At 37.5% G+C, this 26,811-nt stretch overlaps 1 pseudogene; it reads left to right on the top strand.

Moving 5' to 3' along the window:
• The window catches only part of LOC145980188 (dipeptidase 1-like), an 89,362-nt pseudogene that overhangs the window by 53,517 nt on the left and 9,034 nt on the right, over positions 1 to 26,811 (top strand).

The raw sequence follows: 26,811 nt of genomic DNA, 5'->3' as shown, positions 1-26,811 counted from the left end.
ATCGAGTCCCATCGCCTCTGTTTTCTGGCTTTCGAGACAGGAGACCGCTACTTCTTCTTTTTCAAATTGTCTTCATGAAGCTCCGTCAAATTTTGGAGGCTCGCATCGAGAATCGAACCCGGGACTGCTCACAGGATAGCTATTCATTTGGCTATGCAGGAGCTAAAATGAGTAAAATAATCTTAAATCTTTGACGCATGCATCTTAAGCGTAAATGCTGCTTTGTAATTTGTAAGTGTGTATACTCCTCTTCTCGATATTGCAGAAGATGAAACATCATGTTTAGAGTGTTCCAAATAATATCAATGACTGTTCTCTGTGTGTACAGATTTCCAATTGGATGAAAATCCCTCCAGTAGGACTACGAGCCCTTAGAACACAACTACGCAGCGCAACAAATAAAGGGTGGGAAAGACTTCAAATATGTACTCGCCTCCCAGCAACAAACAAGCTACTAGGAAGCATGAGAGCCTAGAACACCCTTTATGAAGAGAGTCGTAGCCACTTTTTCTTTTCTGTCGGCAGAAAGTGCTTTAGCGGGATAAAAAACAGTTAGAATGTTGAAATAAGTCTGGTTTATAAACAGAACAACAAAGGGATCCCGCATTTATACTCATTATGGTTTGGAGTAGCACTTTGTTTTCCGAGCCTCTTCCCACAATTAACACAAATGTCGAGAGAATAGGAAAGCTATTCTCAGTAATTAAATGGAAGGCACTCTATTGCCAGGGACGGCTCAAGATTTCTGGCGCCACGTAATTTTTACCCTTTAAACCCCATAATTTTCCACTATGGCCCCCATAGTTTCCAGCACTCCTCAATAGAAACATGACAATGTTATATTCTTAACGGTTTTAACGAGAAAAAATAATAGCCTCATTTTTTAAAAAATACTTTAGATGTTACTAGCTGAATACCCGGCGTTGCCCGGGTGTTTAATGAATCCTAACTATAGCGTAAAATGTAACTAATTTTATTTACAGGTATTTAAAAGTATAGGCTAAGTACAGTGTACAAATTATAAAGTAATATATATTTTACAAATTCAATATAATATAAATTTAGCAACAATTTATGAACAAATTTTTTAGTTCAACATCCAAGAGCTAGAATAAATAAATTAACCGACATTGGTAGTATCAATATTCATCTTAGTGACCCCGAAAACTATGGATACCACACTAATTTCGGTCGTTATACATTTCACCCCCACCCCTAGGCTTGCAAGAGGTATCTTGGAGTTGAACGTCATTGGGAGTGTCCCTATTCATCTTATCGAACCAGAAAACTATGGTTTCCACACTAATATTGGTCGTTTTCGATTAGTTTTGCATGTCACCCGCTTCCCACCCCCTCCCCTAGGGGTGCCAGGGGTGTCTTGGAGTTGAATGGAATTGGGAAATTCACTATTCATCTTAGCTACCCCGAAAACTATGGATTCCACGCTAATATTGAACGTTTTCGATTATTTTTTCATGTCACCCCTTCCCACCCCCACCCCTAGTGGTGCCAGGGGTGTCTTGGATTTGAACGGCATTGGGAGTGTCCGTATTCATCTTATCAAACCCGAAAACTATAGATTCCACACTAATATCGGTCGTTTCCATTGTTTCTACATGTCACCCCTTCCCAGCCCCACCCCTAGGGGTTCCAGGGTCGTCTTGGATTTGAACGGCATTGGGAGTGTCCCTATTCATCTTATCAAACCCGAAAACTATAGATTCCACACTAATATCGGTCGTTTCCATTGTTTCTACATGTCACCCCTTCCCAGCCCCACCCCTAGGGGTTCCAGGGTCGTCTTGGAGTTGAACGGCATTGGGGGAGTCACTATTCATCTTAGCGACCAAGAAAAGTATGGATTCCACACTAACATCGGTCCTTTTTTATTAGTTTTACATGTCACCACCTTCCCACCTCAACCCTAGGGGTGCCAGAGGTTCCTTGGAATTGAACGGGATTGGGAGTGTCACTATTCATCATAGCTACACCGAAAACCATACATTCCACACTATTATCGGTCATTTTCGGTTATTTTTACATGTCGCCCACTTCCCACCTCCACTCCTAGGGGTACCAGAGGTGTCATGAAGTTGAACGGCATTGGCAGTGTCACTATTCAACTTATCGACCTCGAGAACTATGGATTCCACACTAATATCGGTCGTTTTCATTGTTTTTACATTTCACCTCCTCCTACCCCACCCCCACCCACAGGGATGCCAGGAGTGTTTTACCACCACAATATTGCAAGTGATACGCGTTCCACGTTTGGTTGAAATCGCTCCAGGCGTTCGAGAGTTATGCCGGAACAAACATACACACACACACACACACACACACACATACATCCATTTTTATATATTAGATTTAAACAGCGTCATATATCCAGACAGTTGTTACAAGTATTCGTCAAATAATAAAATGCTCAAAATGGGAACTGTTAGATGGGAGGGGTTGTCTAAGTGAACTCTATGATGGGAAATGTATGGCCAGAGGGCCGCATGCTTAGACTAAAAAACTTGTGCATAATGTATGAAAAGATGTAAATTAATATGCATTACTAATAAAGTAGTAATTAATAATACTAATATGTCAACTCCTGTCTTTCGCGATATTTTGTCACGTTCAAAATAAACCATAAGAGTAAACTAAGAATAATATATGAATATAATTTAGAAAATTCTGCAATAAAATTACGCTCAAAGCTGTGAGTTATTTTCAGTAAAAAAAAACAGAGATTAAAATCAATGATAAGTTTTCACACTTTTTACTACCGCAGTCACAACGACCTACCTTGGAATATCAGGAAGTTTCTTCACAATCAAATTCAGGAATTTCGATTTACAGAAGATCTTCGTCACGTACAGCCTTGGTCCAACAGTCCCTGGTCCCATACCGATCTCTACAGGCTACGGAAGGGGATGGTGGGTGCACAGGTAAGACAAACCACTATCTACAATTTTGGTATAAGTACAAAAATGATGTATATCTAAAATAAAAAAAAAAGAAGAAGCTAAAGTGCTCTTCTGTGTTTTGCACCACGCCACGAAGGCGTATAAGGGGTGTGGAGTTAGGGCCCCACACTTTCTTGACCACGGCCAGAGGTGGGTCAGCATCACTCTCCTGGTCGCCTTTACCTCCCAGAGATTCCTCCAGGTACCCACATTATATGATGTTGGGTGGACGCCGGAGCCTCTTGAACAGGTGGAAAAATTCCTGGTTTTCCCCCGCCGGGATCGAACCTGGGTCTCTCGCATGGTAGTCAGATGCCATAACGGCCTTTTTGTATTACACTGGTCTACATATGAAACCTTTTTTTCTGCTGACTTAGATATTTTAACTGATTCTATATAATTTGAGGTCGCTGATTCCAAATATGTAGTCAGAAAACGTGTATTACGTCACAATTTTTCACAAATCACATTTGAAAATTTTTACAATATTATAATACTGGGTTAAACTCCAACAATTTTCCATATAGATATCTGCACATAATGAAATTTCTTTTTCTGCTGACTTAGATATTTTAACTGATTCTATACAATTTGAGGTCGCTGATTCCAAATATGTAGTCAGAAAACGTGTATCACGTCACAATTTTTCACAAATCACATTTGAAAATTTTCACAATATTATAATACTGGGCTAAACTCCAATTTTCCATATAGATATCTGCACATAATGAAATTATAGGACTATACATAGGTGGCGTAGCTGATAACAGTCATTAAGTTGCATTGTTTCAGAAGTCACATTTCAAAATTTTCAGAAAATTATATGCGGCTACATTCCAACAGCACTTTCAAAGAGAATGCGACGTAGTCAGATGTCCATGCAGAGTATCACGTCACGTTGTTTAACAAACATACGTTTCTATTTTCTCAATAGGGAGTTCTTAATGGACAAAACGTTTAGGCAATTCCGGCAAATTGATCAATTTGTTTCACTAGCACATACACCTGATACCTGTACACCACATACAACACCTGATGCCTGTACTTACGCTAAACTTAACATACACCACAGAATAGCACAACATGCATACCTACTTAGGCAAACATTTTCGTTTCTTTCATTTTCTGGAGTAGGTGGCCTCAGGAACGTCACGCTGCAAGCACCAGCAATAGTCGGCCATCATGTTTTCGTTCCATCTCCCCTGATATCGGTGCTCCATGGTTTTTATGTCTTGGTGGAAGTGTTCGCCCTGTTCTTCACTTACGGCACCACGATTGGACGGAAAAACATCTAAGTGGCTGTGCAGGATGTGAAGCTTGGAACTCATATTTACTCCTAACTTTTGAAAAGGTACCAATAAATTTTCAACTAGAACCTTGTAGTTGTGCGCCCTGAAGTTTCCAAGAAAGTTTGTAATGACATCAGAAAAGGCACACCATGCATCTTTCTTTCATTGTTTGTAAGAATTCTTCATCTTTCATTAGCATCCTTATCTGAGGACCATCAAAAATACCTGCTTTTATTTTCTCATGCGTCAATGCAGGAAATTTTGAGCAAATGTATTTAAAGCTAGCCCCATTCTTATCCAGAGCTTTTACATACTGCTTCATTAATCCCAACTTAATGTGCAGTGGAGAAGTAACACTTTCTTAGGATCAACAAGCAGCTTGTTCTGGATGTTTTTCGCCCCGACTTCAAAGCTTTTCCTGGCAGGCCACAGTCTTCGTACCCAATGTTCGTTCCTTGCTCGACTGTCCCATAAACACAAAAAGCATGGATATTTCGTGAAACCTGCTTGTTGATCAAGTAACAGTGAAATGACCTTAAGATCTCCGCACACAAGCCAACTGTCATTTGCATACTTTATCTTTCGAAACCGTTCTTTCATTGTTTCGTAGCTTTCCTTCAAATGTACGGAGTGGGCAACAGGAATGAATGCTAACTTATTCATTATGCAGCAACACACACTTCAAAATCCTCTTCGAGCTATAAATAAAAAGCCTCCATTCTTCTGCATTATAAGTACATACCATAGCTTAAATTAGTCCCTTCACATCTGTACAATAGACCAGTTCTTCTTCCCTTTGAAAATATCTTAATAGATGCCTCTCTCTGTCGCGATACATGAAGGTTGTTCCAGACGCTAACATATTTCTTTCCTTAAGTCTACACAGGTCATGCATACTTTATGAGGTGCCCAGGATTTATCTTGGTCACCCAATTTAATTCCAAAATATGCACTATATGCTTTCCTTACAAAGTCAGTAATATTTGTCCTTTGTTTTGGGGTTAACAATGTTCGAATAACTGATTGAAATAATATTCATTATAATATTCCATGTGCTGCCATCTTGTGACCTCTTTACGGACTACGTTGTTTCATTGCTCTAAATATACATCCCTAATATTAGATAATTTTCTATTTTCCTCCGAAACCTGACGTGATAGAAAAAAACGGATTTCGGTTTTGGATTTAACACCCTCGAATTACTAAAGAACAACCATCACCCTCCAGTCAGCAAAATGGACGTAGACCAGTGTTATCTATTTACATTTTTTCATACAGTAATTTTACACTTTTTGGATAACAATAGTTCTCTTTACTTTAACATTGAATCAGCACCTTTAAAAAATTTTCGAATAATATTTTTATTTTATCCTGAAACACTTTATGATATTTCTGTTTAACATGTATTAAAAATTGATTATGAAAATCCATACCTTTATATATGCAGACAAACAATAAATAATGTCCAACCAGCCATTGCACACTACGCAATTTGGTACATGGAAAATACGAAAACATAGGTAACTTTATGTTACGCACAGTAAACGCATTGGGATGGGTGTGACAAATTTTTCCTATTAACACAAATTGATATTTCTATGTTTCACCTGTCCGTATGCATTCACTTAGCCAGTGTGCAATCGAATCATTTTGTTTACATGTACAACATAGTGGGTCTTGTAAAAGTTTTAATTCATGTAATCTCTCTTCACTAAATCCTGTACCACACAGTACCAGGCGGATTTTACCAAGGGAGATAAATGTGGTGCTAAAACATTGTTCCATATCTTGTGCCAGGGATGCGTAGTTTGTTTAATCATTATCTTGCAGAGGTTGCATAATCATTATCTTGCAGCTAGGCAGTGTTGCCAAACAACGTGACTTGTATAATTGAGATACTTTTGGTATTTCAAGAGTTTTGGCTGAAAGTAGTATATAACAAATTTATAACACTGATTCTTGTAAATATTTATAATGCGGCGGCACCGTGGAGACTGCGGTGGTATGGTGTCCAAAATCTGCTTAAGTATCACACCTGTTGAACTGTCTGGGAAGTTTACTAACATTGACACATTTGCATGTACGCGGAGAGCTTGGCTCTTTAACTCCACGTGAGTCAGGTAAGTCCCCCGCACAGTACTGGTAGACATAGATTCTCATTACTCACTCGCAGCATTTGGTGTGCCCAGACAAACCAGATTATCGCACTCCTTATCTGTGCAAAATCCAATTTCCTCATCGGAAGCACTCGTGCCACAAACCAGAGCTTTGAACTTGCATAAATATTAATAAAGGCTACCCTGGCAACCAAGCTAAGGGCACGAAGTTTGTTTTGTTTAAGCACACTTTTCACGCCAGCAATACATTTGAATAATTTTGAGCAATCATTTCTTTTAAAGATTGAGTAAAAATTATGCCAAATATTTTCTTGGCATTTACATTTTTAATTTTGTTGCTTTGATACGGGTGGTTTGTCGCATCTAAGTGTATCCATTAAGTTTTATTATAGTTGGGCATTAGGCCAGCCACAGAGCTGTATTTTTCTATCACATTTTCAAGTGTTTTCATATCTGTTGGCAATTGTACAAACACAGTGACGTCATCAGCATAACCTAATAATTTTATAGTTGTTGAGTGAATATTTAACCCCTGCAATTGCATTTCAAGTACCTTTAAAAATGACATTAACGCGGCACAAAAACTTATCATAGACATTGGATCACATTGTCTTACAGCTATTTGTATAGGAAACGTCTTAGATAAAAAAGACATTGATTTTTACACAAGATTTGGCATCAGTATATAAACTCCTAATCGCATTTACAAATTTTGGACCACAACCCATCCTTAAGAATTAACTAACTAACTAACTCTCTAGCCTTCTTAAACCCGAAGGTTCATGGCTACAGCAACACAGGCCTTCCATCTCTCCCTATCTTGAGAAAGATCTATATACTCTTTTCCATCCCTACCGATTTCCTTTAGGTCCATCTCAATGTTGTCCCTCCATCTTCGTCTTGGCCTTCCTACAGGTCTCTTACCATCAGGTTTCCCAACAAGAATCCTGTAAACTCCTCTTTCCTCTCCCATTCGTGCCACATGGCCTGCCCACCTAAGTCTTCTTGATTTAATTATTCTAATAATATCCGGAAATGAATACAAATTATGTAGTTCTAAATTATGTAACCTTCTCCACTCAAATGTCTCATCCCTTTTAGGTACAAATATTTTCTTAACGATCTTATTTTCAAATACTCTGAATTTATATTCTCCTTTCAATGTAAGGGACCAAGTTTCACATCCATATAATACTACAGGCAAAATTACTGTTTTGTATATTTTAACATTTAGTTTCTTTGACATTAAACGAGAAGACAAAAGTTTATGAAGAGAGAAGTAACATGCGTTTCCTGAATTAAGCCTACTTTTTATTTCCTCTTTAATATATTTTTCATTTGTTAATATTACTCCTAAGAATTTGAATTTGGAAACTGGTTCAAACGAGTTGTTATCAATAATTAGATTTTGATTATTACCTAACACTTGGTTTCGGCCTGTAAGCATATATTTAGTTTTCTTTTTGTTAACTTCCAAACCTATCTCTTTAGCAGTTTTGAAAAAATATTTTAACATTATTCTTAATAGTATTTATATCATCCCCTAATAAGTCTACATCATCTGCACATTCTAACAACTGAGTCACACCATTTAATTTTAGTCCTTCTTTAGTTTCTTTTACCTTTCTAACAGCATATTCTAAGGCAAAATTAAAGAGCAATGGAGATAATGCATCTCCTTGTTTTAACCCATCATGAATTGTAAATTTGTCATCCTTAAGAATACAGCATATAAATATTCATGCTGTATCGTATCGAAAGCATTTTGAAAATCCAATGCCACTATACCATGGTGACCTTGAATGGTCGTATGTCTATAAGCAGTTATAACAACACGAATTGTTTGTAAAACAGTAAAGATCGATTTATAATTACCATAACTATATTGATGGACACCTTTCATTCGTTCCATATAAGGTAAAAGACGACGAAGCAAACATCGTGAAAAATTTTATAATCCGTGCACAACAAAAATATAGGTCTATTGTGTTTTACTACCGTAAAGTTACGAACTTTGTGAACAGGACGATTACACCTGTAGCTACTACTCAAATTCCCAAAGCAGTGTTGATTCTAAACTGCATTTATCCAGTCTGTCACAATAGTACCTACAAGTGACCAAAATCTTTTATAGAATTCTATAGGAATATCATCTGTTCCTGGCGATGAGTTATTCTGCATTCCTATAATCGATTCGTACACCTCAGCAGCTGTAAAGGTGTTTTCAATACACAAGTTATCATTAACAGAAAAAATTTCCGGAACTTGTTAAAAGTATTTTTTTTCCTTCTTCCGTCGGTACTTCAGTTGTGAAAAATTCGTTCGTTGCGTCGCTGCCTTTGATTACTACTAGAAGGCACATACAGATTACATATCCACAGATTGTCCACTTTTACAGTTGTAATTGAATTGATTGAATTGATTTGATGCTTTTAAGTCCACTTTATGCACAGTAAGGCTAATCGTAACTGGACCTACAGTTTAAATTGGGATCCGAACCACTATGTGCCTACAGTTGTAATTCTACCACTCGGATGGTATTCTACATTTGATATAGGTATATTGTCTCGAACTAATACAGCTGTTCCTTGCGCGGAATATGTGGAATTAATATAGACAATATAACTAGAAGGTAATTCATAATTAGTTATTGCTACTTCTTGAATGAGAGCAATATCTATAGCTGACTGAATTAGAAAGTCCCCCAATGCAATTTGTTTCGTTTATACTAGCAAGTCTAATGGTGATAAGCATCACTATAGATATGTAAGCACTTGCTTTTACAATACTGTTAAATATATACATTGTTGTACTGCTTTTTGGTTTACTTTACACACAAGGATTCTTAAAAGGAAAAAAAAATACTCTATCACTCTATAATACCTAGTTGTTATACTCTGGCTACGTATGCAATATTTCACGTCAATTATCAAGGTCAAACTATTTGTTAAATTAATTGTTTTGATTTACTTAACTCACCTACCCTATTCCTAGATCTTCTTTTCGCGGAGTTCATGTCGCTCACTGTCACCGCATTTCTTGTCCTTTTTTTGTTTGTTTCAGTTACACTACAAGTTTCATATTTACACTACTACTCTCACTATCTTCATCCGAAATCAACTCACTATCCATGTCTTCCCCGTTGTTGTCCTTCCTGTCTTCCCGCTGTCTTCTGATCCTTAATAGCATTGGTGCGTACCACGCCATCCTGTGTGACCACTTCTCTCGATGATTCCGTGTTGGAGTTTTCTTCCTCAATTACCAAAGATTGTGTACCATCTTCCTCTAGGGTCTTTGAAGCCGCAAATGCCACTTCCGCTTCCTTCGTTTTGTCTTCTTCGGGGTTGGTAGGTGTTCCGTCCTTCTGGGGGTTAGGGTAGCTTCCTGTAGGTATTTCAGTTGATTTCAGCTGGGTCTCAAGGCTAGTAGAAGGTGTTTCACTAGATGGAACTTCGTCGTATGGTCCTGAGGTTCCTACATAACTTACTCGTTGTTGCGCCACATGACTAGTTTCGTCCGTGCCTGAGCGGAACTCTCAGGACAGTGGGCTGACAAGGCTCGCACATTCTACGTTCATGACCAGGCTGGTGAAAAATCTGACACGTCGCAGTCCATCATAGATAACGTGACACTGGAACGAGCGGATTACTAGAAATGAAGATATTGGTTTTGTGACTTCCATTTTAGCCTCTCGCACTCCATTATACACTGTGTATCGAAAGTTCCCTGACCATTGTTCTTTGTCTACACTATCGACAGTTCCAAATTATCGCAGCTTTTCTTTCACACTATCATCTTCTATTTCCAGTGGGAGATTAAAGACACACACAAATTTCCTTCCCTTCCTGCATTTTCTTATGACACTTTCACACTATTGCCATCAGCGTAACGAAACTCCATGTCAGGCCCATGTTATTCTAATTGTTTTCTCATTGTCGCTTCTCTAACAAATTTAATTAATATACACACAACGCATAATTGTCGGCAGTTGTATTCCCATCAATTCGTCAACATGAAGATGGAAATGTCCGTGATTAAATTCATGTATATCCGTTGCCCTCGGTTTGGGAGCATTTCAGACTAAGATTGGTAAAAGCTGTAAGTGCCACAATAATTCAAACACCGTTTTCCACGTTAAACTGTGAAATGTGCCATCATTTATAATGTGGTAGACGTGAAATGTGGCTGGTAGCCCTCTAAGAAGTTCAAAGGGCTGGTAAACAGGTCACTGGTATGAACGTTCTTACGGGCTGATGTGCTGAACGATGTGATTTCCCTACACTTACGCTATTGGCTCTTACAACGTTTACCGCTTTTGTTCCTCCATTCAAGGGAAAGCTTACCTTTATCGTGTTTAGTCTATTCATTTCGTTATTCTTACTTGTCACTATAGTACTTACTGGTTTACCGATTTGTCGCTTCTTTTACAAGTCCAATTTTTTCAGACGTAGTTGACTCACTAGCTGCACTCGGGGAACGCAATACCAGAGAACGATATCACCACGTCCAACACAAACGGAGTCCGCCGAGGAACTATAAACGACTGAGCTACCGCGACTATATATGTATATCTAGAAATATATTTATATTATATATATATATATATATATATATATATATATATATATATATATATATATATATATATATACGTAGTCAAAATTAAAGATGTATTTGATTTCTTTTACATGCAATTTTAGATCGCTCCCCTACCTCTTGAGTGTATCGAAAGGACGAGAATGAATGATGTACCTATGAAATGCTGTAATTTTAAAAACAATGTGAAATATCCATGCTTTACACAGGTTCGGACTTGGGTTCTGTGTGTTAGTAGTGCGTTACTCTGGCCCAGGAATTTATCCAAAACTTTTCAACTAAGGGGTGGTATACGTTTGTCTTCAAAAGGTATGTAATGGTACTTTAGAGACAACAAAATTACCATAAACGGGCGTTTGTGAAACATTTTAGGGAGGTTTTTGGATATGTGGATAACATCATCGTTCTGGCCACTTCGCCATGAAGACCGACGTAGATTTGATGATGTGAATAAGAAGGCATTACTGAACCTTCATTTGAGACAAATATTCTTCGTAACATTGATTATAAAATAACACCTCTCCTTGTTTTCATTATTTAAATCAAGTGTTTCAGTTCTACAATGATATAGCCTAATGATATTAAAATATTCAATATCAATAATTAATCAATAACATTACATGTGTATATCTTTACTACCTATATCCTTCCATGACAGTTCTGGTCTGCATATGTTCCATGCGAGTCGCAGTTTTTGGATGCAGTTCAGTTGACCCTGGAACAGATAGATGTGATCAGGAGATTGATAGAGAAATATCCATCCCACACCCAGCTGGTGACAACTTCCAGAGGTAAGATACTGCATTACGTATTACATAGAAAAAAACATTTAAAAAATGGAAGAACCCCTGAAGGCTCGCAACTTCCACACGCATACATTAAGGAGTAGGCACTAAATGCCCTGGTGCCTTTAAAAATAAACCATGCCGTCAGATCCGCGGAATTTCGGTTCCCCCGATTTTCGTTTCTTCCTTCTCCTTTTTTATGCTTTCAAATTATACATGTTTAAGGCGATAACCCACAAATGGTTAACGACTCGTAGATATTGTGGACCAAGATTGTTTCGGTGTACCAGAAACTAGCTTGGTTTACAGTTAAGATTTTTTTGGCTAGCAGTGCAATAAAATAAAATGTATATATGTTTGTCAGTATGTTAGTAATAGAACAAGGTATAATGTGTTATGACAGGGGGAGTAGAACGAGTGTAATTTCTTGAGAACGGTTACATAATTTAGAGTCTCTAAAATGTGAGAGTTAGTAAATACTAATAAGAAGGAAAATACTATAAAACTAAGTGACTAAGCATAGAGATCGAAGGGTGAAGTAAGGTGATAGTATGAGAAGAGTGATGATCTTGCTGAGGTGCCAGCAGGAAGTGGTTTTACTTAGGAGGACGTCAGTATGGGGGATGGTTTTCATGGAATCATCAGGAGGGTGTAAAGTTCTCGGGATACTTCAGCAAAGGTTAGGGCTGGGAAGATGAGGGAAGAAGAAGTGGGGTCAGTAACAAAAGAGGTTATATGAAAAGGAATACTTGAAGTGTTAAAGTGGAAATAGTAATTTTGGTTAGTGGTTAATTTATGGGTTGAATCCGTTTTAGAAAGTCTATTGTATATTTCAGGGTAAGCGAGTGTTCTCATCATCTGTTTTACATATCCTGTCTGCCTTTCAGTCGACATTAAGTTACCTATTCTTCTAAAGGATCCATCAATCATACCTAGTCTTGGTTTTGGTGTCCATCCAGTGGATTTGTTCGTTGATGTAGTCGATTTAGTATTCTGCATGATCTTCTTCTGGAAAGTTCTTGGTTCGTTGGAGATTGAATAGGTGGTGGCGTGTGATTTCTGGTTATGAATTTGCAGTGTTCCTCGTTAGATATGAGGTCTGCCACGGAACTTAGAATTTTGAAGTCTTGTTTCGAGCGAATGAGATGGTAAGTGTCAAAGTTTGGTAAGTTATTTAAAATTCAAGAATTGTGGGATTGGTTGAGGGAGAATGGAATACTTTGTGCTCAGGTGTGTCCACGATTTTGTCACAGGATTCGCATAATTCGATCTGCCTTTGGTTAAACCGGTAAAAATGAAGGCCCTAAGAGACATGTCTGGATGGGAAGTGGATTAAACCTCTTGACGGTAAGATATGACTCATTTCCAGTCTTTCTGTGAGGTTTGGCATAAAGAAGAAGAGCCTTGTTACCTGCGGATCGTTGGACCATTCTTCTTCCCACTCTTGTAGGATCTTTCTATTGATATCTGCCACAGTGTGAGCATATTCTCCAAGCAATTCGTAAATTTTGTCTTCTTTCCCATTTTTTAAAATAATATTTGAAGGAAGTTTGCCTGATAACTTTATCGATCGGCCAGAAGCCCGTGATTGCAAGTAGAGCCATAGTTGACGTAGTGCGGAATGCACTGGTTAATCTCATGATTACTTTCATTTGTGAGTATCTCAGTTTCCTTTGGTTTCTTTGTGTGTTTATGCTGTGAGCCCAGGTTTGTGAGACATATGCTATTATTTAGTTGTAAATAGAAACTATGTATGTTTTGATTAGGCGAACTGGTAATTTAAGTTTCGAAGATCCCATCGTTGCAAGTAATTTGATTGCAGCTTCTGCTTGTTTGGCTATTTTAGAAATGTTTATGGTGAAGTACATACATTTTTGAAGGAATACCCTTAGGTTCTTGTATTCCGTGACGCGTTCTGTGGTATTCCCTTTGAGTTCAATAGTGGGATTTCTATTCTCTTTCAAGGTACCTTTAGAATTATGTAATTAGGTTTATTTAGAGCGATAGTTAATTTTACAGAATCTCACCAATCAGCTAATGTTTTAATTGCAAATGTTGATTTTGCCTCAATTTCCCGCCTGGATTTTCCCGATACCAGAATGACTACATCGTCTGCGTAGGCGATTGTTCATTCGACCTCGGGAGTTTTGTTGAGCTTTGTAAGGTTCGGTTAAAAGTTCAGATTCCAAAGCTCCGGGCCGTGGATTGATCCTGGGGGGCATTCTTTTGTGTTGATCTTAGAGGTTTCGAAGTTTGGACATTTTATTTTGACGGTTCTATAGGTACAATAATTTCTGAGCATGCTATATAAAATACCAGGACATTCTGGGTTTTTCAGCGTTTTGAATAAGTGGGGTCACCACAGATTGTCGAAGGCCCCGGCTATATCCACCATAATACCTATGACGTATGTGTTTTCTAAGTTTTTGACTGTTGCAGCAAGTAGAAAAAGTGTATCACTTGTTGATCTTCAGGTCGTGAATCCGTATTGATTTCCACTAACGCCCATTAGTAATCAAAATTCTTTGAGTCTTTTTAGAATTAGTTTTTCGAAAAATTTACCAATGGTATTCAAAAGACAGATCGGTCTGTACGATTTGACTAAAGATTCGTCCTTGCTATGATCTTTTTTATTGATAATTACATTTGCCTCCTTCCAACAAGACGGGAAGGCTTCTTGGACAAGGCGTTCGTTGAAGTGGGAGGTTAGGTGTGTGGAGATTTTTGGTTTGGATATTTGAATGACTTCAGCTGGAACGTTACGTAATACATGAGACTAATTATCTTGCTGCCAATATTACTATATATTCTATTCATCGTTACCATAAATTATGTGCTACCCTTCCTGTCTCCCCAAGCCACTGATTCTGGTATCTTCATGTTGCTTCTTTTCCATTATGTTTGAGCATAATTCACATACATCTAATGTTACATAAGGTACCTGAAGCCAATATGGCTTACCTAACGTTTACGATTTTTTCTAGTGGTGTACAAAGTCAGATAGATTCAAAGGAGGGAACATTGATGGACATATACTGAAAATAGGAGCTAGTTACAAATAATACTTTGCGTGCAGGGAATATTTTATTAAAACGTTACGTTCAGGCCATATTCGGTACACATGTACCTAATATGGCCTAGTTATATATTTTGTTATTTTTCAAAATATGCAAAAGAAATTGCAAAGAAAGTGTTGTGTTTATTGATAGATAAGTACATTGACATACTTACATAGTATTTACTTAATGGCACATGAGATTTACACAAGGATATAACATTGTTTATAAACCTGTAAACAAGGGAGTGACATGTCACAATTTGTTACTAGAAGGTCATGGATTACATATCACAGTATGGGCAAATGAAAGGTTCTTTATCATCCTTAGTGAGTTCCACACATTCTACGTTAACATAACAGTAACAAATGTCACATTTGCGCATGTCCTTCACAATGTATTAATATGTAGGCCATATTGAGTACACATTACATAGTGTAATTTTTCCTTCGTTATAAACGGTACTTTAGATTAAAGTCTAAGTCACGTACTTTGTTGTAAAGTACAAATTATAAGCTATCATAATATTTACTAAAGAAATTAACATCCATCACCTAGAAGATGTAGTAAGTAAAAACTTCACCATGCAGTATTAGATCACTTAGATCACGAGGTTCAGCTATTCCGCTTGTTTGTCTTCAAGTTTCTGTACTACAGGTACAGCCAACAGGTTCAATCACGTTCATTCTGATAGTCTAAATAGCACACTACAGTCATATTTTGAATTAACCATGTAACTAATTGGAAACAGCAAAAAAATTGAAAAAAACCCAGCATATTTGGTACTAGGGTTCAGGAACCTTATATTGCTTGACAAGTATGAATAGCTTTTTCTACTAAAGTCTCCCTCTGAGATCTGATATAGCAAGAATTATACCCAATTACTCCAATATCTCATACCTATGGCATGTTTAAATGCAGTGCACATATGCTGCAGATCAATTTCTGTTCTGTTAGTGCAGGGAAGGATACTGAGATAATAGCTGCACTCCAATTATCCCTTGTTGAGGTGTCGATGAATAGATTTATGCACCACGTAATGTGCATATGCACATATTGGCAACAAACAAAGGAATTCGAAACACAAGATACTGTCATAGAGATGATGGTTTCATGTACGAGATTATGCTCGTTCATACTTAAGGAATAAACGACAGGTGATCATTGTCTGAAGCAGTAGCGGCGATTGGGTGAAAACTGAAAGGGGGGCGGGCAAGAACAGTTTACTTTCCATTGGTAGATAAGCTTAGCATTAAAAGGCCACAGTACAGAAGCAAAAAGTGGCAAAAGTTGAGGGGCAGCCGCCCCCCACGCCGCCCCCCACGCCGTCCCCCAGGCCGCCCCCAATCGCCGGCACTGCTCCATAGACTTATACTCTATCCCCGAAATCTTTTACACGCCGAATTGTCTTTGGATTTGAAATTAATAAGTTTTCAGTAATTTTTGTCTCTTTGGTGTACATTAAAGAGAATTATTCAAAAAATTGTTATTTTTTATTTTCTCTATATGTAAACTGGATTGTTCCCAATTGGGAACATTGGCGTTTCATGTGAAGTATTATTACAGAGTTTTCTAATTATAATTCAACTGAACCAGCATCTTTTCCGTTAATATAGTAGCATAGTAAATGTACAGAAATATTACATATAAGCTTACAGAGAGTGAGACAACATTTCAACCTTCTAAATACAAGATACTAATACAAATACATAATATGATAACATAATTGTATAAAAATGAGAAAACATCATTGTGCAATTTTACTCAAGGAGAAAAGGATTTTTTTTTATTGAAAATGTAGCAATACAAAATTTTAAATATATGTAGTTTACACATTTGAAAATGAAAAAAAAATACAGACACACACAGAATGTCCCAAACTGGTGATAATCCATGGAAAGCTGGGAAGCAGTGTTAATGCATATTTCTTGCATACTCGCGACATTGTAGGCGAGTTTTTTTTTTTTTTTTTTTTTTTTTTTTTTTTTTTTTTTTTCAAAATGCACACCTTCCTTGTCCTGCTTCAATCAGAAAATGACCATCAGTTTTCCTCATAGACCCTGGGATTTGAAATCGTGGTCCTGGCCTCGAAGATGTTAATGGATTTTTGCGAATGAGGACGATAGCTACTACTCTTCTAAAATCCCAGTGATTCTTTGAATTCTTGCCATGAAGTTCTTGGTGAATTTTCCAGGCTGCAACAACTACCACGTTCAAAGCAATGAAAATAAATTCCACCACCATTTTTTCCCTCGCAGCTGAGGTCTGTAGCTGGACAGCATACGGTCGAAGACATAGACGCCACCCATTCCTTTATTGTACTTTAGTGAGATTCAGGGACACCAATCCTCTTCTTTAATTGCCGAGAGAACCCCTTTGCTGTTCCTAATGGCAAGTGTGTCTGGTAGTTGGATGCCAAGGTGAGTACGGTATTATCCTTCCATCCACACATGTAAATATCACCATCACATCGAAAGTCAAACTCTCCTCTTTCTTTTTCTTCATTTCATTTGTGGGAACCGAGGGACATCTACAAGTCCTTCCTTCTCGTACTGTACCTATTGCTTTGAACCCCTTTATGTTCAGCTCTTTCAGCAATGTGTATGAGTAAAGAAATTATCAAAGAAAACTTCAACTTGCAGAGGATTAGTGACAACATTCAATAAGGCTGTCACCACTATAGTCCCAAGTGGAGAGTTAGATTCATCTTCTTCCTTTCCTTGATAGAAATTCATAACATAAGGATATCCATCACTTGAACTAAGTGTCCAGATTTTGAATTCGAAACGAATCGGTTTTCCCTTTATGGACATCTTGCAAGAATGATGCCCATAATAGGGAACCATTGATTCGTCGATTCTGAGTTGTTTATGAAAAATTCCACATTGTTGAAGATCGTTGTTTAGCTCATCATATAATGGTGAAATTTTTCTAAGTTTATCAACTTGTTTCAATTGATTATTGTTCATAACGTGGAAATATTTCTTTATATCCCGAAACTTCTGCCTGGGCATCGCAGTTGGGACAATTGGTACAGTCACGTCTTCTGCTGTTGACCAGTATATATCTTCTCTTGGAACATTGTGATAGCCGCTGATTAGAAGCAAACCAAAGAACTGAGCTATGTCATGTTTTGTGAACGACACAATTTTGACCTCTTGAGCTGCATATAGGCACGTCATTGAAGATAGATGCGCGAGGTATGTCTCTGGTAAAATTTTATGAAACAACTCAATAGGTTCCAGTGGCAGTGATTCTGGGTGTTTGTCGGATAAGCACTGAAATGAATCATCGCAATGCAGCGAATTGTTTTCTATAACCGTAGACTTCTTCCACGAAGGATGTCCTACCTGTTTACTTGATGCCCCTTTAGCCTTTCTTGATGTGGTTGGCTGAAGAGACTCCGGAGTAGATTGTTCGATGTTAGTTGTGACAACCAATTCACCATACACATCTGAAGGAACCACTTCTTCCAAAACGTTGTCATCATTTTTTTCCTCATCGGTAAGATCTACAGTTTCTTATGGAGGCAACTGACATATATCCACTACATCTTCAATGTCTTCAGTATCGTCATCTAAAATTTCATTCGAATACTAAAAAGCTGCTTCCAATGTTAGGAAACGATTCTATGCCATGTTGTTCTTACAAATGTTGTTGAAAGACTGAATTTTATAACAACGAGACTGCATGAATCAACAGAAGCAGCTAACAGAACGTGGCACAAAACACGCCGGGATCTTTGTTATACAAACAATGTAAAAACAATTATTTCAAATGTACTTGTAGCCAACAATAAGCATGATTTTATTTCCATTGTTGACCAAGTTACAAAACAATCTTGCCTCACAACTGTGAGAAAGGAAAATTTCTCTTCAGTTTTTTGTGCGAGTTATTTGTTGTCTGTAACCATTGTTCATGCAAAACGCCAATGTTCCCATTTGGGAACATGATAATAAACTTAGGTCCAGACTAATAGAAATCAATGAAAAACCCATTCTAATGCATTTCATGTAATACTAGCATTATGTTCTGCCCGATTATGTACGAAGAAGAGAAAAGTAATTAATTTGGGTGTAAATAAATTATATATAATATTATGAAAGCAATTTTAACAATTTTGGTGTAATTTCATAGTATACTATACAGACGATAATAATGAAAATATTAATTAAATGTTGTTAATAGTAAATATACACTCTAAGTTAATAGATAAAACAAGAAAACTATAAAAAGTTTTGTTTCAGTATGGTTGAAATTGAAAATTAGTTGATGTTCCCAATTGGGAACATTGGCAGGTAAAGGGTCAAGGCAGCGCGTAGCGGCAGAGCAGGGGGGTGTAATCGAGTGGGCAAAGAGAAGCAGTACAGGCTGCAGCGAAGGCTGGTAACTGCATTCGCTTTCCCAACTCCAATCAATTCCATTTCCTCTCACATGATCATTTGTGGAGAAATCGCGAGTCACTACTTGGGCAGAGACTTGATTTCGTTGCTTAACAGATGGCTGGGACATAGTATAGTAACTTATTTTAAGTTTACTTGGTTGAAAGGCATAACCGAAAACATCTATAATGCAATTATTATCGATACTGTCTACTCATATTCATGTTACTAGAATACAGTAACAGCTAGACTCGCTTCAGGTCCAATTTCCATTTACAAATTAAGGCTCGAAAATAACTTGACAGTGTTGCCATATGTAGTATCTAATCTCTAGCAGTAGGACATACTTTCAAATTATGAAAATGTGAATTTCTTGTAAAAATAGTTATTTTAAATCCGTATTGAGATTCTTGTAACTATTATTTGGAAGGTATAATGGAGGCACATCAATCTGGACTAGTGGCGAGCCTGATAGGGGTGGAAGGAGGCCATTCTTTGGGGAGCAATCTAGCTGTGTTGAGGATGTTCTACCAGCTAGGAGTGCGCTACGTCACACTTACGCACAACTGCAATACGCCATGGTGAGTAGTACCCAACAATGTAAATGTACATGAAAAAAGTACCCATGATTCATATTCTTTTAAGGTCTGCATCATAAAGACAGTCTTAATTTTCATAATAATTTTCTTAATATGTGTGCCAGTTACACTTCATTCTCAAGTAGGCCAATCGGGGAAGGGGAATCGAACCCGGTATCACTTCATTACAAGTGCAACGTTTGCCACTACAAACACTTAAATTCTTAAAATAGGGAGCATCTGTTTGCAAGGTAGGTGAAGAGGAGAAATAAATTTGGAATAATAGAAACTTTAATTATATTCGTTATGCAGGCAAGTTTCTTTTAATAGAGAAAAAATACGAATAGGAAATGTTAACAATATTAAGCCATATTTGCATGTTTAATAAAACACTCATCGCAGGATTTATTGTAAAATATACACAATATAAACGTGACGTTCCAAACTTATAGCAATGTCTTCTTCAGTTAGCCGTTTGAATTTGATTCATAATCTTAAAAATACCTTGATATAAGGTTGAAACTTGACATCTATATTGTGCTTATTTGGTTGGAAATGTTGTAGAGTTCGGCGTTGGAGTGTATAACGACGAATGTGTTTCCTATAGATGTAGATAGTACTAGATAATCTTCTGTACGTAATTAATGTATAGTTTGTAAGAATGCATATGAAGAAGGGTGTTGATACTTGAAAGGAACAAAAGAAAATTTAAAATTTAATTCTAAAATGAAATATTGAAATCACGACATATGATTTATAATTCTATTTTTTTCAAAATAAGTAGACTCTCTTAATAAACTATTGTTCATCATATAGCTTCCTCTGTGTTGCATTTTTTTTGATATTACGTCTTCTTGTTCATTCGTATGTTATGACTACATTCAAAAGTTTACTCTGTACTTTGAATCCAACTATGATTATAACGCATCAACGACCTCTCCGATGGCGAAGTGGAATCGTCGTCGCCTTGTGAATGAAGCATATCGGGTTCGATGCCCGGTTGAGGCACAAAGAGGTTTGGTTGATTGATTGATTGATTGATTTGATGTTTCTAGTCCAATTTATGCACAATAAGGTTAATTGGAACTGGACCCACAGTTTAAAGTGGAATCCGAAGAATAATTGCAAAGCAACAACGCTATCACTGCGCCATCTCATGGAGAGGACTGTAGGTCCAGTTCCAGTCCCGAATAGCTTATCTGTGTATAAAGGGGACTAAAACGAGCAAATTAATAGAAATGAATCTAATGTTTCTGAAAGTTAAAGTTTTGATTATGTAGCCCTTTATACAAGTTGTACATGAGGATCAAAAAAAGTATTTGGAATAATTTTGAAGTTTATAGAAACTGATGCCGCAGAAATTATTATTATTATTATTATTATTTAATAATAGGTCGTCTGTGTTGTAATAAAATAACTTCAATAGAAACTTTTCAATAGGAACTTTGGCTATCGTCTCGGAGTTAGGCAACACATATACTTCCATGTAGGGAAGCGGATATTTCAGGATATAGTTGTCCAATTTTTATTGCCGATGACTGTACAAGTTAATTCTCGTATGTAACTGAAATCTGAAGTTTCTTTCTCTTTGTTGGAAACACGATGTAAAGTGGGTTCTCAAATCGCTCAAATAGTAACAATGTAATAACGTAGGAGTGTTAAGAGAACTAAACATGGCTGACCTAACCTACTCACGCATATCGGAGTGGGGTGGGGAAATATTTCTGTTCCAAACACGCTCCATGTTATGAGAAAACCTGTTCTGAGTATTGAATTCCCACACACAATGTGTTTGTAAAATGTGCTCGTAATTAAGAATCGAAACCTGAAAATACCCGAGTCAATTTATATCTCAATTATAGGATTCGAAGAAAGTGTATTTTATATGGAAGATTCGACTGCTGACAATTATTATAATACAATTGTAAAAAAAATCAATGAATTCAATTGTTAAACATATTTTAGAGAGCGTACTTCTAACTACCATAATCGTGCTTTTATACGTTATAGCATATGTGATTTATATTATGTTTTTAGTACTTATTTTTGTAGCGTGTGATTCATTGGTTCAAATATCGCTAAGGCAGACTCTTCATCTGGTGACTCTGAGGAGGACTCCGTTCGCAAGTCGTACGAGGAGCAGAGCGGCCTTTCTGTCTTTGGCAAGGTAAGGATATGCATTATCTCTCTCTCGGTGAATTTCTGCCAAATAATAATAATAATAATAATAATAATAATGTCTGATGTATGTGCAGATGTTTATGTCAATAATAATAATGTTAAATCGGGTAAATTCACATTTACTTATTCACAACAAATTATAATCCTGTCAGGAAATGAATTTCATACGACGTGTAAAACTGTAGTTATTATGTATTACAAGAGTCGAATGAAAACCTTAAAAGTCCAATAAATATTGCAGTGTAGACTGTATACAGCTCAAATTTACATGAGGTATCAACGTTAATTTACAAAACTGCCTCAAGGCTGCAACATTAACGTAATCAGCTTTATAACGCCACTTTTGTTATTTTAAACATGGCACTTCCTAAACACACTTGTACCAGTGAAGAGGATTGGTTTCTTGCCCTCTGTCAGAGTAAAACTTAAAGAAATTTCTCGGCAAAGAAAAATTCATTATCTCTGTGTTTACCACACCAGCAACTTTACTAATGGGAGAGAATGTTTAACAATGGCATCAGTCGCAGGCAGATGGGTGGAAAGGCCTTCGCAGTGGCTCATAAGTGACTGCTCGTGGACCCCAAATACTTATTCTTCTTAAGGTATGCAGGCACTAACTCAACCTTGAAAATATTTGTAGATCAGCAATAGGTCTATGCTAATATGCAGCAAACTTGTGCAACCATACATACAGAAATCTACTAGATATGAAATAAAAACAAGTTAAGATTTTAAGTTGACTCTCTCTTGTATTAAGTAGACACTGGGTGCCATCAGCCAATATTACTTCTATTTTATATGCCACTGTTACATTAACACTGAAGCTAATATACATAGTATACAACATCATTCCGAAAGTGAAACTTCTAGTTAGTACATAAAAACTAAACAATGCACTCACAGTCACCGCCAATAAAAATACAAGCTTCCCTGCAAGGCGTCGTTATGTGTGTTGCCTAATTCTACGGCGGTGGAAAAACGTGTCATTGAAAATGTTCTACTAAAATCTACTCATAGGCACCACGTACTTAAGTAAAAACTATGACGCTTTTCAGGGAAGCAAGTATTTCAGGATGTAGCTATGTGTTCCATTTTTATTGTCGATGACTGTACATTTGTACACCTGTTTACAATGTATAGATAACACAACTACCACCAATAAAACTACATATGTATACATCTAGATTAAAATACTCTTGACATTGTACCATTACCAAAAAAATAATAGAACTAATATTACAGCTAACACTACAACTGCCTTTTCCTCCCAAAGCACAGCGTAGCGCTGGTCACATCGCCTCCCACTATGTACTAGTTGGAGAATATGTGGAGCCTCACATGCATACTGCTATTGGCCTTGAGGGCACGGTGTAATACACAAAAAAGATTTTGGAGTTTACATAGTTATATAATAATAATGTTACGATGTGTATTTATTGGAATTTCGAATAAAGATATGAAAGTGAAAGCTGATTGTATTGTTGTTTGATATAGAGGGCTCCCAGTAATCATTTACGGAAATAAAGTTTTGTAACTCTAACAGCATGTTTTCCTAATACTCAAAATTAGAAGCAAAGATCTTCCCTGTGGATTACACATTTCCAAAAGCAGAGCTCCACACTTACTCGGTGATGTGATCAGCACCACCCTCCCATCACCCGCAACTCTAACACTATTACCTTTACTTTATATTGCACCTACCCAATTGTGATATAACATGTACGATGAAGCTTCTTTATCTTCCTCTGCGATTTGCAAAATTAATTTCTGACCGAATTGTTAATAGGTTGAACTAATTATAAATTATCTTATGTTACAGTTAATAATTCAAGAAATGAATCCGTTGGGTATGATCGTTGACCTATCCCATGTCTCAGTTCGAACAATGCTGGAAGCTCTGGAGAAAACAAAAGCACCTGTGATATTCTCCCATTCCTCTGCCTACGCTTTGTGTAATAAAACAAGGAACGTTCCGGATTATGTTCTCAAGGCACTGGTAAGATTGAAAAAGTTTGATGATAAGAGGATGAAAGTCCTGCTTGTATTATCTGTGTTACTTAAATAACATGCTCTTGTTTTAAGTGTTCGGCATATTCCTATTGAATGTGCCACTTTGCTATCCTCAGACTTTTAATCTTCCAAGCTGTTTGTCATCCCTGTTGGGTGAAATTCTTTTTAGATTTTTGCGAAGAGCTTGTCTCTTCTACCGTCTGTGAGGAAGTGTTTAAAGCATTCTGGTTTTTTAATGTGTTGTGCTTGTTTTGTGCAGGTCTTTCTTACAACCCAGCACTTTTTCCTTTTCTCAAGGGTCTTCTAACACCCCTTATTATAACATATCAGTCAGAATTTTAGATAAGAGGATATTTTCCCGTATACATAGAAGGTAGCAAAATGGCCTTAAGTGCCGACGCACCCAAAACTATTAATTCATCAATTAAATAACATGCTGTGTTTCTTTCCAAAATAATGATGATTCTGACAATTATAATAGTCTATTGATTGTTTGTGATGTGGATTGATGGCAATGGCGACCCTCATTGGACCGTCGTCACAGTCTCCTGGATGGAACCCGTTCGACTGCCACGATTTGTGTCTAAAGAGGTGAACATTCCATGGCAGAATGATTTACCAGACTTTCTGCCTAGGCATGGAAGATTTCCACGGAATAACATTGTTAGATACAATATGCACCACCCTGTACATATAAGTTATAATCCCTCTGTCCCATAATTATAGCCCGGTATGCCAAAATAGTAGTACAGGAATTACAGACGAAGAGGCAGATGGAAAGCACACGCATGAGGAGGGGCACAGTGGATCAGTCTTCAAGATTGTGAAGAGGAACAACATGACCTTATCGCAACGAGCAACAAATACCGCCCAGCCGATTATTGTGGGACAACAAACAAAGGTGTACCGGACAATAATTATGGGACAGATGGAGTATTACGCAATGAGTTAACATCACGCAATTAAAATAGTAGTTACCTGCAGGTAATTTACCTGCCTGGAAATCCTTATTCCAATTAACAGGCCCTGGTATTTGTACATCAATGTACCCGAGCCGATCTGACAAGATTGAAATGAGGATTTGAGATAAGTGTTTATTTTGGAATTGAAGCATTCCATCGAATAACGCCGTATGGCACATTTCAGTGAATGCGAGAGAAAACGGAAAAAAAACTTGTAGTATGTTACTGGACTACAAGGGAAAAGAATAAAACATTATGCAAGCACAGTATCAATGTTTGAGCAATATTCGACCTTATGAGTGGCCCGTTTGTATCCTATCTGCATGGCATGGCATGGCACGCCCATAAAATATATAGCTAGTGGAATAACTCTGTATGTACAGAAGTACTATGTGGAAAATGAACACCAGCAGGTACGATAACAGTACCGAAATCTATATGTATTGAGAAAAGACTTGATATCTTACACCAAAACATGAACTGAACTTATCGTCACATGGCAAGTTACTCTGATGCAAGTGCTTTAACCACAAAAAGAAATTGATCGGTTACACCAAAACACACACTTCACTCTGGCAAGTTACTCTGATGCCAGTGGTTCAACCAAGAGAAAAAAGAAATTGATCGGTTACACCAAAACACACACTTCAGTCATCTGCACATGGCAGGTCGTTGTAAAACTGTCTGTATTCCTCGTCCATGTTCTGCAATATATTATAACCATCAGGCCTTCCTCTTCTTCTTGAGTGGCATCTGGCCACGGTGCAAGACAGGTAGGTTCTCTGGAACAGTGTGTACATCTTCATGTACAATGTATAATCTAGGATGGTGTATTTTGTCTATAAAGAATGGCTACATGCTGATGTGACATAACATTATTTTTGTCTCTGCATACTACAAACTGGTATCATAGTACATATAAGATATTCATATTACCCAGTATTGTATAATACATGACAACAATCGAAATACTATACACGCTGTGCTGCCAAAAAGCAAAAGTTTCATGTAGGATACCTAACCGTTTGCTGCAACCGGTTTATAGTTACATTTGGCCATACAGCGTTGTTCCACTTACCTTCGTTAGCTACCTCTTTGCAGTTACATCCTTGCCTTTCTACTTGTGTATGCTTCCCCTGCATCCATTAACTTCTTCCTTTTAACGTCCTTCCATTCAGAAACGTTTCTTTTGCGTCTTTTGCTTCTATTGATACGATGCACGGCGCTAGCAGATAACGTTACTTCTCTGAAGTCCGACATCTTGCTTGCACATACAGCGTTGTTCCACTCAGAGTCCAATTGGCCAGAATACTCGTGCCAATTCTTGGGCAATAGAGAAACGAGTCTTTCAGTATACGTCCGTCATGTTCGGTACAGCATGATTCCACTGGTAACTCAGAATATTCCAAAATGTGTCATACAACGTTATTCGGTGGATGGTTCAATTGGAGCCAGCACATCTTGTAAACATTGAAGAATCAGGTAATTAAGAGGACGAAGGGTACCTCTGCGATCCTCTAGCTGAGCCTGTCTTTTATTAACCTGTGGCCGCTCCATTTAATTTTTCCTTTACCCGAAATTAGACCCCACTGAGGTCACTATCAAGACTACTAACTGCCTAAAAAATCGGGACAAAAATTATTGGTTCCCGCGCCGCATGTGTGTCCCCGTCCGTTGACTAGTTCGAGCGTCAGACCGACCTCTCTCTCCGGGGAAACTATACATCCCTGACCTTTGAAGCAAATTCTGAAAGTTTGTATTACACAGATTTTAAAGGGCAACTCTAGAAACAGATCTTTCATTCTCTTAAATATTCGAACACACGGGGTTGTACCCGACGTGGCAACAGCGCGAACCTCTTTCACCCGCCTTACTTCATGGCCGTGCTCTTAGTGCAT

Source organism: Lepisma saccharinum, chromosome 27 (assembly GCF_977018435.1).
Source record: "Lepisma saccharinum chromosome 27, izLepSacc3.1, whole genome shotgun sequence".
Classification (NCBI taxonomy): Eukaryota; Metazoa; Arthropoda; class Insecta; order Zygentoma; family Lepismatidae; genus Lepisma; species Lepisma saccharinum.
The sequence above is the reverse complement of the archived record's forward strand: the minus strand, read 5'-3'. Positions and strand labels throughout refer to the sequence as shown.